The sequence below is a fragment of the Sarcophilus harrisii genome, chromosome 4, assembly GCF_902635505.1.
Source record: "Sarcophilus harrisii chromosome 4, mSarHar1.11, whole genome shotgun sequence".
Classification (NCBI taxonomy): domain Eukaryota; kingdom Metazoa; phylum Chordata; class Mammalia; order Dasyuromorphia; family Dasyuridae; genus Sarcophilus; species Sarcophilus harrisii.
In genome coordinates this window covers 11,625,438-11,642,205 of record NC_045429.1, presented here as the reverse complement: position 1 = coordinate 11,642,205, position 16,768 = coordinate 11,625,438, and the positions used below count along the sequence as shown (strand labels likewise).

Below are 16,768 nucleotides of genomic sequence, written 5' to 3'. Positions count from 1 at the left end.
AAGCCTTGAGGAGGAAAAACTAGAGTGGGATGGACTTCAGATGGGAAGACCAATAGGCAAGCTATTTCAATAGGCCAGGTAAGAGGTGATGAAAGTCTACAATAAGGGAGAGAGAGTTATGGATGATGTTGTGGAACTTGAAATGACGATTAGCCAGCTGACTGGATGTTTGAGATGAGGTATAGAGAGAGGCTGAGAATAACTCAAAGATTGAGAACCTGGGAGACTAGAAAGATGGTGGTGCATTTCATAGAAACAGGGAAATCTAGAACTGAGATGGGTTTGGGGAAGGAAGATACTGAGTTCTTTTTTGAAGATCCTTAATTTGAGGATTCTAGGAGATAACAAGTTTGACATATCCAAGTAGTGGCTTGTGATACAGGAGTAAAACTCAAAGAAACATTGGAGTTAAGGGTATTATCTGCATAGAGAGAATAGTTATTCTCATTGGAGCTGCTGAAGTCATCAAGGGAGAGAGTACAGAGCAAGATGAGAGAGGGTCCAGGACACCCGGAGAATATCCAAAATAAGGAGTATGATATGGATTGTTATCCAGAAAAGGAGGCTGAAAAGTTCCAGTCAAATGGGTAGAAGGAGCACCTGGACAGAGAAGTGTTATGGAAAGAAAAAGACAGACAATGAGAATGAAAGAGGAAGAGAGACAGACAGTAAGAGACAGCAAGAGAGAGAGAGCAAACAAGAATGAGAGAGGGAGAATGAGAGAGGCAGAGACACAGAGAAAGAAACATGAACACAGACACACAAAGACCTCCTTTACACACACACACACACACACACACACACACCACACACATTCTTCCTTCCTTCTCTTCCTTCCTTCCTTCTTTTCCTTCTCTTCCTTCCTTCCTTTCCTTCCTTCCTTCTTTTCCTTCCTTCCTTCTCTTCCTTCCTTCTTTTCCTTCCTTCCTTCTCTTCCTTCCCCCTCCCTTCTTTTCTTCTCTTCCTCCCTCCCTTCTTTCCTCCCTTCCTCTCTCCCTCCCTCCCTTTCCCTTCCTTCCTTCCTTCCTTCTTTCCTTCCTTCCTTCCTTCCTTCCTTCCTTCCTTCCTTCCTTCCTTCCTTCCTTCCTTTCCTTTCCTTCCTTCCTTCCTTCCTTCTTTTTCCTTCTCTTCCTTCCTTCCTTCCTTCCTTCTCTTCTCTTCCTCCCTCCCTCTCTTTTCTTCTCTTCCTCCCTCCTTCTTCCTCCTTCCTCCTCCTCCCTCTCTCTTCCTTCCTTCCTTCTTCTTCCTTCCTTCCTTCCTTCCTTCCTTCCTTCCTTCCTTCCTTCCTTCCTTCCTTCCTTCCTTCCTTCCTTCCTTCCTTCCTTCCTTCCTTCCTTCCTTCCTTCTTCCTATTGTTAGTCTTCATGTTATTTGTATTAGCGTAATTGGTACCATTTTATTCCAGATTTTTCTCGTGTTGCTTTGGGCCCATGGGGCTAAGGGAGAGCCAGATGCAGCTGGAAGAAAGGTCTCCGTAGGTCCCCTCTGCATCTCCCGAGGCACACTCTCCCCCCGCCACGCAGCAGAAGTGGGCACAGTTACTTTCCGCAATCCCCTCCCCCTTTGTCTCTTTCTCGCCCCTCTCCTGGCTCCAGCTATGTGCGCCCACCACTGAGACACCCGTCCAAGTGACAGCCCGGCGGGGCCCCTCACCTCCCGAGTCTCCCGCCCCCTTGCCCAGCCGCGGTTTGGGGAGCCGGCGGGGTCGTCACTGCTCTGACTCCCCAGGTCTCCAGCTGCCACAGCTGGAATCGAGGCATCCCCGATCCCAGTTCCTCCGCTGCCCCGCGAGGAGGGGCAGCGCAGGGGCTGGCACGCGTGTCCGAGGAGCGGCTGGCTTTTCCAGCCCTTCTCCCCTCGCTGCCCCTCCCTCCCCTCCGGCAGGCTCTTCCTGTCCCCGGGGCTGGCGCTCCCCCCTCTCTCCGGGCCTCCCTCGCAGTCCCCTCCCCTCCTCTCGGGAGAGTTCTCGCTGCACCTTGCCAGGGAGTTTGGCCGGAGCGCGCTCACTCAGCCAGGGATGCTCGGAGCCTGAGCCGCCAAGAGTCGCAGGGGCCGCACTCCCTCGGGGACGCCGCTGCCGCCGAGGCTGCCCTTGGCTTTGCCGGCCACTCTGCGGGGCCGCGGATCCAGGTAACATCGCGCCCCATTTCTCCTCCTCTCTTGTGCGACTCAGTTTCCGGGGGTAGGGGACTAGGGTCACGTTGGAGTTTGACTCAGGAGGGCAAGTGTGCCCCAGGTGTGTGTGTGTGTGTGTGTGTGTGTGTGTGCGCGCTCACACGCACTTGCTCATGTGTGTTGTGCTTGTGTGTGTAGGTGTTTATGTTTGGTGTCTAGCACGGGTACGGTGTGAATGTGCAGACTTTGTGATACTAAGTGTGTGGTACGTATGTATATTGTGTATATGTGTCTACGTGTATTGTGTGTGTGCATGTGCGTACCTCAGTGTGGGTCCTGGGCAGCCACCTGAATTCTCAGCTTTGTTCCTTTCTGATCTTTATTAGGAGTTGGAAAAAATGGGTGTGTGGGGGGTGGGGTGGGGTGGGGTGGGAGCTTTTAGAGGTTGTATGTCCTGGGAACATCTGGAAGTCTTCTCCTGGACCGGGGCTCCAGCTGCAGTGTTTTGGAGTCCCCAAACTTTCACTGCTATTGAAGTAGAGGGTGGGACAGGCTGGTCTCCTTCCTACAGACTTGCAAGGAAACAGCTTTAAATAATGGGTCCTAAGAAGTTTTTCTTGTTTGGGAAGGACCCAAGCCTGGAAATCACAGAGCAAAGTGTATCAGGATTTTAGGGAAGGGCTTCCCTTGTCCCTAACCTATTTCCCAGATTGTTTTCTACATATGTATCTATATCTATATCTATATCTTTACATATGTATATATGTATTTATGTGTGTATACATATATGTACACACGTTTGTATGTATCTATTAGCAAGGTCCAACCTGGACTTGGGAACTCTAATCAGTTCACCAAACTTTTAAGATGTGTAAGGCAATAGGGATAAATCCAAAGGGGTGCAAAGACAAAATGGGGGGGGGAAAGAAAATCATTGAATTGTCTAAGAAAACATTGTTTGGCTTGCTAAGAGCTTCATTAATTCCTTCAAGCAAAACAAAACTCAAAATGCTCCTCCTCCTCCTCTCCATTTTTCCTCCCTCTCCCCAAATAAAAAAACAAAACAAGGTGCATTTTGAGAAAAGCATGGAAAAACTAGACAATTATTTTTTTAGCCGAGAGATGATGATACAATTTTTTTGACTGTTGTTTGCTTTACTGTCTGAGTACCTGCTTCCTGATTTCTTTTAATTTAGAAATGTTTGGGGAAAGCATGGTTATTGGGAGCTTGCAAGGGATGATGTTTGAATGGTTTGAAAATTGTCTGGCTGGGATTTTCTTTCTAATTTCCCTCTTGCTGCTAACGTACTTGTTGGATTAGATGGTGGCCAAGATCTCTTTCAACTCTGAAACTCAGAGAGTCTGTACATTTATTGAATGCAGGTGATGGGAGACCCCGCAACACTAAACCCTCTCAATGGTGGCTTTAGCCTCTGTCCATGTGATTGTCAATAATGAGCAGGAAGAGATCATTCCATCATTAGGGAGATGAAGAAAAGCACAGAGAGTAAGCAGCTCGCCCAGGTCACACAGGTCACACAGCCAATCAGTGGCCGAGAGGGAATTTGAATCTATGTTCAGAATTCTACTTTAGCATATTGTCTCTGGATTTTCCAAATAATGACAGGAAAGGAAATTATTTACAAATTGATATGAAAGAGCATGGCAAGTTGGAAAGGACTTTGGAAACCAACTTTATTTTTACAGATGAGGAAACCACAGTCCAGAGAAGATAGATGGAAGGAACTAAGTATGTTTAACCTAGAGAAGAAATTTGGGTGGGGACATTGGGGATCCATTGTTATTGTCAAGTTAGTTTTCAGTTGTTTCCAATTCTTTATGACTCCTTGTGGGGTTTTCTTGGAGGGGCTTTCCATTTCTTTCTCCAGTTCATTTTACGGATGAGAAAATAGAGACAAATAGGGTGAAGTGACTTTCCCAGAGTCATACTGCTAATAAATTAGCACTGACATTGGATTTGAACTTGAGTCTTCCTAGCTCTCATGGAAAAAGGGATTAAATGGGGTCTACTTGGCCCAAAAGGTAGACCTAGGAAGGATGAGTAAGAGTTGCAAAGGAGCAAAGTTAAGAGAGTTAAGAGAGAGGTAGGTAAACATTTTCTAGCACCAAGAGCTGTCCCAAAGGAAGATATTGGTAGAGCACTTTGATCAAATGATTACATGAAGGACAGCTAGGTGGGGCAGTGGATGGAGCACCAGCCCTGAAGTCAAGAGGACCTGAGTTCAAATGTGACCTCAGACACTTAACACTTCCTAGCTGTGTGACCACAATTGCCTCAGGAAAAAAAAAAATAGGTGAACACTTATTTCTCTGTTCTACTAAACCATAGTAGGTTTACAGAAGACTGTTTGGACCACTGGTTCCAACTCTGAGATTCTGTGATTCTCTACAGAGGTTACCATGATGCAAACAAGATAGGAAGAAAAAGTTGGGCTAAGAGTATGTCTCCTCATTCCAAATCCAAGAGCCTTTCCAATACACCCTGCTGTCTCTGAGAATTCTGATAGTGTCCGTGCTCTCCTTCCAATATGCCTTAAGCTTTTCTTTAGGGTATGGGGAGCCAGTACTTTAAAGGGTTTTTTGTTTGTTTTGTTTTGTTTTGCTTTGTTGTTTTTTGTTTTGTTTTTTGAGACTGAGCAATTCAAACAATACACCATGTTATTATTGCTCTTGCCAATTAAGTTTTTTTCAAAGTTAGAGGCTATGGTTTAAGGTCTAATTTACCACTTTAGTTGGTGAGCAAGGGGTCATAACTCATAGTACCTTATCTATCTGTTATCTATCTGTTAGAGTCCCTGAACCCTGATACAATTTGATTTTTAAAGTTGCTTTTCCCCTCTAAACTTTAAGGACTAACACCTTTTAATTGCTCAAGTCAAAAAATGTAACCATGTGAACAGATATATTGTGATTTTGCAATTAGAATAATGCATCTGGAACACAGTATCTTTTCTTATTTACTGTAGCAAAAAAAAAAAAAGCTTGCTTTAGAGGAAAAGAAAGTAAACATTTCCAAGTCACAGTTGTACTTGAATAATCTTTGTTACTTTTTAATATAAAGTTGTGTGTCGAATGCTAAGGAAGCAGTTTCAGATCTCGTCAGAGCTGTCTGAAATTAAGTCTACTGGCAGACAACTGCATATTTAGTTGTCTTGGAAATAATCCCAGAAAACAACAGAGGTTAACTAAATAGATAAACCAGAAATTTGGAAGATGTCCAGATTCTCCCTCCTTCCCGAAATATAACATGTCCAAACCACAAACTACGTCCCTTTGCCCCCCAAACCTCTCCCAAACAACCAACCAACTAGGCAGTTGTGCAAAGGATTGAACTTGTGTTCATTAACTCTTGTCTTTTTATTTGTCTTTTAATCTAAAAATGATTTTGCTGTCTATCAAGAGAATGTAAGAATCTGATTAACTCACTTTTCTGGTTGCTAGTAATATTTGTGCCCCCCCCCCAATAGTAGTTTCAAAGTTATTTAAAATGAAACCATCATATGTGCCTGTGGGTTTGGAACTGAGAAGGTCATTGGATAGTCAGCTTCAGTCTCTGGAGAGGAAATGGTCACTGTACCCCAGCGCCCTATTCTGTACTGTGCCCCACCTTGTGGGCTTGCTGAAGAATGAAAGTATAGCAAGGGCAGTCTCCTTAGAGACAGCCTTTGCTTCTGAATAGATTTTTGGGGGCTAGCTTTGAGAAAGTGGGATAATCTCGAAGAGAGAGGAGAAAAATCCTTATATCTTTCACTTAAATTTAAAAAATAAGCATTTATCATAACGGTAGCCTCAGAGAGAAGGCAGTAATAATTGCTAGCAGGTAGATAGCACTTGAGTATTTGTGGCTTTATGTTAAATTATAACCTCCTTGTTTTTGTGTTTAGCTTCTTTGTGTGTCCCCAGCATTTAGCACAATGCTAGTCATATGGTGGATGTACTAAATGGTTTTTTTGAATTATTTTCAAGATGTTGAGCACACAAAAAGAAGGGAAAAGAATATGTCTTGCTCTCAGGAAGCTTATATTCCATTAGAGGAGCTTCCATTCTTTCTGCACCTAATTTTCTGTGATATGTTTTCTTTCTTTCTTTTTTCTTTCTTTCTTTCTTCCTTCCTTCCTTTCTTTCTTTTTTCTTTCTTTCTTTCTTTCTTTCTTTCTTCCTTCCTTCCTTTCTTTTTTCTTTCTTTCTTTTCTTCTTTCTTTCTTTCTTTCTTTCTTTTCTTTTCTTTTCTTTTCTTTTTTTTTTTGCTGAGGCAATTGGGATTAAGTGACTTGCCCAGGATCACACAGCTAGGGTGTTTTAAGTATCTGAGGCCAGATTTGAACCCAGGTCCTCTTAACTTCAGGATGTTCTATCCACTGTGCCACCTAACTGCCCCCATTTCATAATTTCAAAATAAATTTTAAAAGCATTTATTTTATGACTCCAGGTTCTTTGACTTCTGAACTCTTTTTCCTGGGCCATGTTAATTCCCCTAGGGGAACACTTCCAGTAAGTGTCAGAATCAGGACTTGAATAGGGTGTAGATAAAAATAGCTTCTTTGCTAGTTTATTTTCTATACACCATCCTCTCAAGAGGCAGGGATAATAATCTGAGGATATTCATTCCACAATATGATGGCTTAAAGAATTGTTTCCTCATGTCTGGAATTCCTCCTCTCTCCCATCTTCTTTTGACTTTCTGTGATTCTCTTAAAATTTTATCTTCTGAAAAAAAAGTCTTTCCCAGTCTTGCTTAAAGCCACACATTTTAAAGTGTTAGATAAATATTAGCTATTATTGCTGCTTTCCCTGTGAGACAACCCTTAATTTGTTCTGTGGCAAACTTGTTTGTGGATGCTTGCGTGTCGGCTTCCCCATTAGACTGTAAGCTCCTTGAGGGCAGCAACTATATTTGTTTTTCTTTGTATCCCCAATATTTAGTCCAGGGAAAGGGCATATAGTTGGCATTTAATAAATACTTGTTGACATGTAGTCGTGACAGAATCTCAGCTCCATCTTTTTCTTTTTTATAAATATAAGTGGACCTGCAGTGTAGAATTGAAATGCCGAAACTTGTAGAGTTTCTTTGAGCAAAATAACTGTTTTGCCTTTCTCAAGGATGAAAATTTATCTTTTAAAATTGATGCTAATCTTAGTTTGGCAAGATAGGGGCAAACTGATTTCCCTTACTTTTCATAGGGTCCTACTCCAGTTTCCTCTTTCATTTCTTATATTAGATGGGCAGTCTTGCTCAATTTAGACTATTGAAAGGAAGGGAGTTATTGATATTTAAAAATGAAAATAAACCTAAAATAGGAAATCAAATTTGCATGGAATAAAAAGACAAAGTAGATTTATTAAGTACCATAAAGAGAAAAGTGGGTCAATGTATTTTGGACATGTTACTTTATATGTATCATTGAGATGACAAAGTTAAAAATTTTTATAGATGAAGCCCATGAAGGATGATCCAATAAGAGTACCCCATCCAAGGGAAAGAATTAGGAGGAATATGTCTTGGAATGGGGTGCCACAGACAAAGGTTATTCACAAAGGTTAATTGATAAAGAAAATAAAGGGGGTTTCTGAACTACAATTATATTTTAGCTAGATAAAGGAAAAGACAAGGCTATCTGAAACATTGCATCCTGACAGTCATTAAAACAATATTAATGGGAAAAACTCAAGAAGAGTAACCAAAAAATATTCTAGAGAAGTGAATTAGTGGGGGCAGGGAGAGGAGTTAATAGGATTATAGATTTGAAACAGGAGACAGGTCTTAGAGGTTAATGGATCTGATTTAATTTATTTATTTATTTATTTTACAGAAAACCAAGAGTCACAGTAGCTAAGGGACTTGCTAAGAATTGAATAGTGATGAAGAGGTTCTAAAACTTGTATCTAGACACTGGTCTCCTTTCCAGACGACCATTCATTCTCCTGCACCCAACTATCTCTTTTGAAAATGAGTATTTCTGATTTGTCACTGAATCAGATTCTCAGAAATAATAGGGAACTTGGATTCTATTTATGATGTATATAAAATTCAGTGAGGATACTTGTAAAGCCTCCTTCTTCAGAATAATATAATTTCACAAGTACAAGATGGGGGAGACATGGTTACATAGCACTTTGTCTCCAAGAGATCTGGGGATTTAGGAGGCTGCAAGATCAACTGAGTTGTGTGATAGCTTTGTGCTATGGGAGCCAGAAAAGTTAATATGATCTTGGACTACATTAAGAGAAGAGTTGCCAGAAATTAGGGCGTGAATTCTCTCTCCCTGCTCTGCCTGGTCAGACTATATTTAGTGTTTTGTATTAAGTAATCAGTATTCGATGACTACCTCGAGAATGTTGTATTCAGTGTTCAGTGCCAGTTTGATCAAGGGTAACCAAGATGGTGAATGGTCTTCAGTACATCCCCAAAGGATATTGGTTGGGGATGACTAGGAATATTTCATTAGAAGAAGGACCCAGAGCTGTCTTTATTTATTTGAAGGACTGTCACTTGGAAGAAGTATTAGACATGATCTGTTTGGTCACAGAAAGCCAAACCTGGGACAAAGGATAGAAGTTATAAAAAAGCAAATTGAGGTTTGCTGTTAGGAAAAACTTCCTAAGTACTAGCGAGTTGCCTTGAAAAGTGGTGAGATCCTATCCTCAGAGTCTATGGGTGGAGGTCTTTTGTACAGCTGGGAATTTTTCAGGCAGAGGTAAGACTCAGCCACTTAGCTTCCTTCCAAAGCTGAGATTCTGATTCCCTGATCTTTGGGCACCGGGCTTCCAATCTTCATCCTTTCTTCTTATTTTGTAGGGTTTTATCCTGCTTTTTACCATGTCATCTTTTCCTTTAGATTTAGAGCTGGAAAATTCCCAAGTATCCAGTGAAAGAAAATTTTTGAATTTTTCTTGTTGCCATATTTATCAGTCTGTATTAATGCTATTATAATAGGTTTTAAAAATGTGAACTCATGTTTAGGAACAGCTGTTACCAAATATCTTTTTTTTTTTTTTTGGTGGAGTCAGGATGGCAATAGTTGTTCCCAGAATTATATTCTCATTTCATATCAGTTAGCAGCTGCTACTTGGGTGACTAAGCCCAAGGAAACCAAGAATCTTTAAAATGCACTAATTGAGCAATTAGATTCTATGAGCAATAGGAGGAATTTCTGGACTGTATTGGCCAGTTTTTAGCAAATGAAATGGACCATAAAAGAAGGAATCATCTCCCTTCAGATGTTAGCATGCTAACTGAATTAGTTCAGCCCAGGAAATAATTCATAGACTTAAAATGAATGAGAAGTAGCAGAAATCACCCTCTCCAGCCCTTTTTATATGGACTAGAGAAGTGAAATCTGAGGAGGGCAAGGGCCTGAGGTCACACAAGTAGCAAGCTACAGAGAACAAACTGACCTCAAGACCTGATGCCTAAGGCAGAACTCTTCACTTAACCATACAATTCTATTCCATTTCATTCTCCATAAGAGCTCTATAACCATGGCAATTGTTGTTTCCATTTTACAGATTAGGAGACTCAATCCAAGAGAATTGAAGATTACACAGAAAATATGTGTCAAAGTTGGGATTCAAATAAACTGGCTCTAAATCCATGATCTTTGCATTTCCCCTCAACCTCCACCCCTTCTCAAACACCTTCTCATTCAGATAAAGTCATCTGAATTCTGAAATGGGTGCCTTAAACCCCAGGGCTGAGTAGTGATAAAATTACACTTCCCTTAAAGGATTATTGTGAGGATCAACTGTGATAATATTTGTAAAGTGTTTAGCACAGTGGCTGCCAATTAGTAAGTGTTGAACAAAGACTCATTTCCTGCCTTCCATTACTCAAGAGAGATGAGGCCTTTTGGTTTACATACTCACCCAGGTGAAGAAGAGAAGGTGAATTATACTAGAAAGGACAGACCCTCCAAAGATGTATCCTGCTGAACTCCTAGCCTTTGAAATCATACAGTGAAAAAGGCCAAGTACATAAAATTAGCATTTAGAATGAAAGGTGGCCAGACAAAATATTTGTTCTGTTTCTTGTTGATGGAAGAGAAAAAGATTTTGGTTTAGTGGGATGAAAAACAAAGCTCAAAGACAGACAGGGCCCCATGGGGACCCCTCTTTACAGTCACGGAATCATCAGACTGTTGTACACGGATTCCTTTGTCAATCAGTTTTCCCATGACATGGGAATGCTTGGAATTAGTGGAACCACTTGCTCCTGACTGTCTCAACCAGTTAGTTCTTCCATCACTTTTTCCAGACACTCATAGATTTAGAGTTTGAAGGGACCTGGAAGGGATCTAACTTATACAGATCAGGAAACTTGGCCAGGTCTTCTGACTCCAATGCAAGTAGTCTTGCTTTGTACTATCTGCTTGTCCATAAGTAGCAAAATGACATTATTTATTTCCAGATGGTGTGTGGTACACATGTTTCACTGAAATCCTACTGTAGGGCAATGAATAGAGTGCTGGGCTTGGCATCAGGAAGAACCAAGTTAAAATCTGTCTTCAAATAAATACTATGTGACCCAAAACAAGTAATTCAACCTCTGTGTATCTCAATTTCCTCATCTGTAAAAGGGGGATAGTAATAGTACCTACTTCCCAGGATTGCTGTCAAAATAAATACAATAATAATTGTAAAAAGCTCCTTGTGCAGTGCCCAACACATAGTAGGTGATCAGTGAATGCCTAGTTCCTTTTCTTTCTTTCCCTCTGCTGATTCCTCAAAGTATGGAGCAGATCTTGCACTTAGATAGTTATGCCAATAGAGCTAAGGCATGGGTAGGTAGACCTAAGCTACAAAGGCTTTGAAGACACATAACAGTGGCCTGCGGCCTTCACTTGTTTGACCACTAATTTAGATCAATTTGGAGAGCCCCAGTGCCAGGTTGGTTGTATGGTGATGGATTCCCCCCCCCCCCCCCCCCCCCACACACACAACTCCTCTTAGGGATCATCTGCTGAGACCCAAGGTTACATTACATCCCCTTACTCCCTCTACATTCCAACCAAAGTGACTGCTTTCTGCCCCTTCTACACCCCCTTCCATCTCTGGTACTTCTGTCTTTGTGTACATTTTCCCCAAGGCCTAGAATATTCCCCCACTTCTTGGCTTTTCTGTCTCCATTTAATGTTCAAGTCAACTGTTGACTCCTAGGGAAGGTCTATTCTGACCTTCCTATAAGATTCTGGAAGGCTGGAGCTCTTATATTTTTGTCCTGTACCTCCAATACTTTGCCCACTATTTAAAACATCTTAGACACTTATTAAACACCTATTGATTTATTGATGGATCTGTCATCTAATCAATATGGAACTTCATTGCAGATCACCAATTATTCTTGTCTTCCCATTCAATGCAATAATAGCCCATGTCTGCCTGTAATTTGCCACATGGATTTCACCCAACATGGTGGGGGTTTCCCCCCAGTTTTTTTGCATGTGTGTATATATTTATATCCACACATGCATACATGTATACATACACACATATGCATATTTGTCTCTGTGTGTGTGTGTGTGTGTGTGTGTTTGTGTGCTAGTGATGCACATTGGTTGTCCATTGGCTATCTACCTGCTATGTGGCAGCCCCATTTTTTTCTGATTGTCTATTTTATCCTTTACATCAAAAGTATTAAACTCGTTTCCTGGTGGCTTCTTGTGGACCCCTTGAATGTGGCCTGAACCATATTAAAATGTAACTGGGAACGATTTAACAAAATACATAAAAATATAATAAAACATAGATAATGTTAATATGTTTTCTAAGTCAATTTGTACCTATAGGGATTCTCATGTATTATGTAATATAACCCCCCCATCCCAGCCCCTGTTTCTAATTGATTTTGACACCACTACTTTACATCCCAATATGTTGCAGCTCCTTCTCATTCATCATACATCTCTGCATTCCCCTTTGCTGATACTTTATACTTTATTAACTTTATTCTTTTTTTTAATAGTCTTTTATTTATAAGTTATATGCATGGGTAATTTTACAGCATTGACAATTGCCAAACTCTTGTTCCAATTTTCCCCCTCCTTTCCCCCTCCCCTGCCCCTAGATGACAGGATGACCAGTAGATGTTACATATATTAAAGTATAAATTAGATACACAATAAGTATATATGACCAAACCGTTATTTTGCTGTACAAAAAGAATCGGACTCTGAAATATTGTACAATTAGCCTGTTAAAAAATCAAAAATGCAGGTGGGCAAAAATATAGGGATTGGGAATTCAATGTAATGGTTCTTAGTCATCTCCCAGAGTTCTTTCACTGGGCGTAGCTGGTTCAGTTCATTGCTGCTCCATTGGAGCTGATTTGGTTCATCTCATTGCTGAGGATGGCCAGGGCCATCAGAACTGGTCATCGTATAGTATTGTTGTATCAACTTTATTCTTTAGAGACTGTGGCTTGTACATTGGAAAAAAAATATTGGTGCCATTCTATTTCTCCTTAAGGAAGAAATTTGGGGTCATTTAAAAAAGCTTATTAATTCAAAGGCAATAGAACCTAACTTTCACTGCCTATTCAATTAGATTGAACTTCTCATACTATTACATCTTTCTAAGATATATTCATTGTTAGAGAAGGTCAATATGTTGCACATGTTACACATGTATCTGGACTATAGCCATATGTCATCCACTTGGTTTTTCTTGTGTGAATGGCAAGGACAGACTTTTATGAGATGTTATGGAGCTTATTCTGAAGGAAGGCTTTGCCATGTTCTAGGGCTTAATACAGATACTATAATGTTATCTACAAACAAGAAATGTGGAAGACCTTACCATTTTCTCCTCAGTGACAGTATTGAACAGTCCAGGGCAACACCATTTTAAATAGAAGCTCATTTGTACATTCTTGTGGAGAAGAATCATAGAAGATTTTGATGGGACAATCTTATCAATAGCAAGAAGACATTGAGGATAAAATAAAAATAAAGAAAACTTTACAGGAGACCCAACTACACAAAATTAAATTATACCAATAGCATTTAAGAATGCATCTGGAAAGACAACAGACATGAAAAATAGAAAATATCTGAAAAAAATTTCATATCAAACTTTCAAAACTATTAAAGACAATGAAATCAACATAGAGAGACCCGCCATAGTCCCAAGAGAAGAGGCAGGAATTCCCTGAAAGGAACAAAGCAGCTAGGAGAAGCAGCTGAACTAGAGAAATTGTACACAGAAGACCCATTGAGGAAATTCTCAGGGTATCTAAAGAAGGGGCAGATACCAAAGGTGTAGATAAATCTCAGACCTTAGCGACACCAAAGCAAAAGGTGACTAAGAGAATGAAAGTAAATTACTGATTTGTCTAAGTACATTTCCATTTATGTAAGACCTTAAAATTTTAAATATTGCATTTTTCTCAATTACATGTAAAAACATTTTTAACGTGTTTTTTTTTGAGTTCTAAATTCTCTCCCTTCATCCTTTCCTCCTCTTCACTTTCCCATTGACAAAGTGTGAAATTTCACATTGATAATACATGTGCATTCATGCAAAACATATTACCATATTAGTCATGTCGTGAAAGAAAATCAAACAAAAAACAGAAACAAAAAACCAGAGAAAATTTAAAAAAGTATGCTTGGACCTGCATTCAGATTCTATCAGTCCATTCTCATGAGACAGAAAGCATTGTTTTCAACATAAATTCTGCATTGTCTTGAATCACTGTATTGCTGAGAACAGCCAAGTCATTCACAGTTTATCATCATAAATTTCATTTCTTATAGTACAATAGTACTCCCTCACAATCACATGCAACGATTTGCCCAGTTATTCCTCACTTGATGGATCTCTTTTCTCAATATCTAGTTCTCTGTTACCCAAAAAAGAGCTTCTATAAATATTTTCATATGTATAAGTCCTTTTCTTTTTTTGTTTTTGCTCTTCTTGGGAAATATACCTAGTAATACCTAGTAATGGTATTGCTGGGTTAAAGAGTATGAATTGTTTGTGAGTCCTATGGATAATTCCAAATTGCTCTCCAAAATGATTGGATCAGTTCACAACTCTACCAATTGTGCATAAATATCTCAAATTTTCCACACCCCATCCAATATTTTTTATTTTCCTTTTCTGTCTAATTAGTCAATCTGATATGTATGGAGTGGTCACAGTCTTTTTTAAATTTGCATTTTTCTAATTAATAGTGATTTAAAGCATTTTCTCATAAGACTGAATAGTTTTGATTACTTTATTTCAAAACTGCCTGTTCATATCCTTTGACCAGTTATTAAGTGGGGAATGGCTCTTGTTTGTAAAAATGTTAACTCAGTTCTCTGATGATAAATAAGACCTTTAGCAGAGAAACTTGCTGTATTTTTTTTTTATTTTATAACTGTATCCCCTTTCCCCCTCTGTTTATTTGACTCTGTCTCTGTCTCTATCTCTGTCTCTCTCTCCCACCCTTCCCTTTCACCCTGTCTATCCTCCAAAGTATTTTGTTTCTGATTACTACCTCCTCCAATATGCCCTGCCTTCTATCAGGATCCTCATCCCCTTTCTCTCTTTATCCTCTTCTCCTACTTTCCTGTAGGGTAAGATAAAATTTTATATTTAACTGAGTGTATATGTTATTCCCTCACTGAGTCAACTCTAATGAGAAAAAGGTTCATGGGCTTCTCTCACTCCCCATCATCTCCCTCATCTTCCCCTCTTCTGTAAAAAGTCTTTGATGCCTCTTTTGGTAATTTACCCATTCTACCTCTCACCTTTTCCTTCTCCTAGTGGATTCCTCTTTCTCATCCCTTAATTTCATTTTTGTACTAATCATCTCATAATATTCAAGTCATACCCATGCCCTCTGTCTAATTATACTCCTAAGTGTCCTAATACTATCTGTAAGCTTTCAGTTCTTTCAGGGAGGTATGATCTAAGGAGAAATGTGTTTACTACTTTCCTGTCCTTTGCTCTGGTCTGTGAATTAAGCACAAGCACTCTCTTCTGCTTTGGATTTGTGACCAGTATCCCTGCTGCTCCCTTGGGGCTTCAAACTCTGGTGTGCTAGTGTTCCTCCTCATCCTGCAACTGTGACTTAGGACTATGACCTGGATCTGACTATGGATAATACATTAGAATCCCGCCCACAGTGACACCAAAAGAACCCTTGTAATCTTCTGACAAGTTGTCTGACCCCCTCACCATCTGTGGGCTAAAAGATCGGGAAGTAGGCCCTGTTACTACTAATTCAGTCCCGTTTAAGACTTCCTCCTGGTTTGATGGAGTGCTAGCTAGCTAGCAGGAGCACTGCTGCCTGTGCTAGAGCAGCCTGTGGTCCATTCTCACCCTTTCTCTCTGATCTTCTAAGTTGTCTTGGGCTGGAAAACTATTTCCCACTGTCTTTTTGTGGGTTCTGTGGCTCCAGAATTTATTTTGAGGCATTTTTAAAAGTTGTTTGAAGGAGGATTTCAGAGAGTTCAGACAAGTCCCGGACGTTTCTCCTACATCTTGGCTCTGCCTCTATGTAAGATTTTCTAGAAGGATTTCTGCATTTATTTAAGGTATTCTTAAGAATATTATCAGGGAACAGAAGGCTTTGGAAAGCAATATTCCACTGTGGACCACATCTTTGCCATCACAAAATTGTCTGAAAGATATTGAGAAAGAAGAGTGCACTGTTATTGTCTATAAACTATTAAAAAAAAACAGATTTGGTAGAACCAAATAAGTCTCTCCTACAAAAAGGTGTCTTCCCCCACACATATATCAAAATCAAATAAATTCCTTGAAATATATAATAGCAGAGACAACTTTGGGCTTATGATATCTAGTATTCATTTAATGCTTTGAAGTTCACAAAGAACTTTACAAAGTTCACAAAGAACATGATATTTTATGTTCATGATAACTTTGGATAGCAGGTATTATTATTATGGCCACTTTACAGATAAAGAAATCAAATCAAAGAGAGATTAAGTGATTTCTCTAGATTCAAACAACTAAAAAGTGTTTGAGGCTGGATTTGAACCTCAGGTCTTCCTGTTTTCAAGCTGAAGTGTTCTCAATTCCCTCATTTTTTCACTCACAATATTAGGGAAGGCACAAAGCAGAAAGGAGTGTATTTGTCAAAGGTGTTTACACCTAATAGAGCAAATCCAGTGTAGGACAAAAAGTAGATGAAGTTGGAGCTCATTTATGCATCATCTGCACATCCAGAAATAGATTAGATACTGCTTCCTTGTGTTCCAGCAGCACATGTTCTAAGACAAAGCAGAACCAATCTGTCTTCTCTATGGTCTGTATACCCCAAATATGTATGTGGGTCTTTGGGATCCTTTTGGAGGTCTACAATGCCAAAAATATTTTTTATAATAAAATTAAGTTTTTTAATTTCTACTCCAATAAATATTGATAAGGAGAACTTATTATATGATGATAAATATTTAACAATCAGCTCTTCAAAAAAAAACACTCACCACATTTTTTACTTTAGTCTAGACTAACATTTTCTTCATCATGTTCTTTAGTTCAGACAATCAACAAAACTCAATTTGTTTTCTGAAGCGTAAATTCTTACACTGCAAAATTTCACAATTAGCTTTTGCAAGTTTCTATCAATTGGTGCCAGTAAAATCCTGAATATAAGGACAATAACATTAGTCACAATTATATA

At 39.6% G+C, this 16,768-nt stretch overlaps 1 protein-coding gene across 3 annotated transcripts in view; it reads left to right on the top strand.

The window, feature by feature from the left end:
- Positions 1–1,892: 1,892 nt before the first annotated feature.
- Positions 1,893–16,768, top strand: part of LEPR (leptin receptor) — an 82,799-nt gene continuing 67,923 nt past the window's right edge. For 2 of the 3 annotated variants that reach the window (XM_003767270.3, XM_031968955.1), the window contains exon 1: positions 1,893–2,130. The gene's annotated coding sequence lies outside the window, so the exon portion shown is untranslated. The remainder of the gene's footprint in view (positions 2,131–16,768) is intronic. The other variant, XM_031968957.1, reaches the window with a different exon arrangement.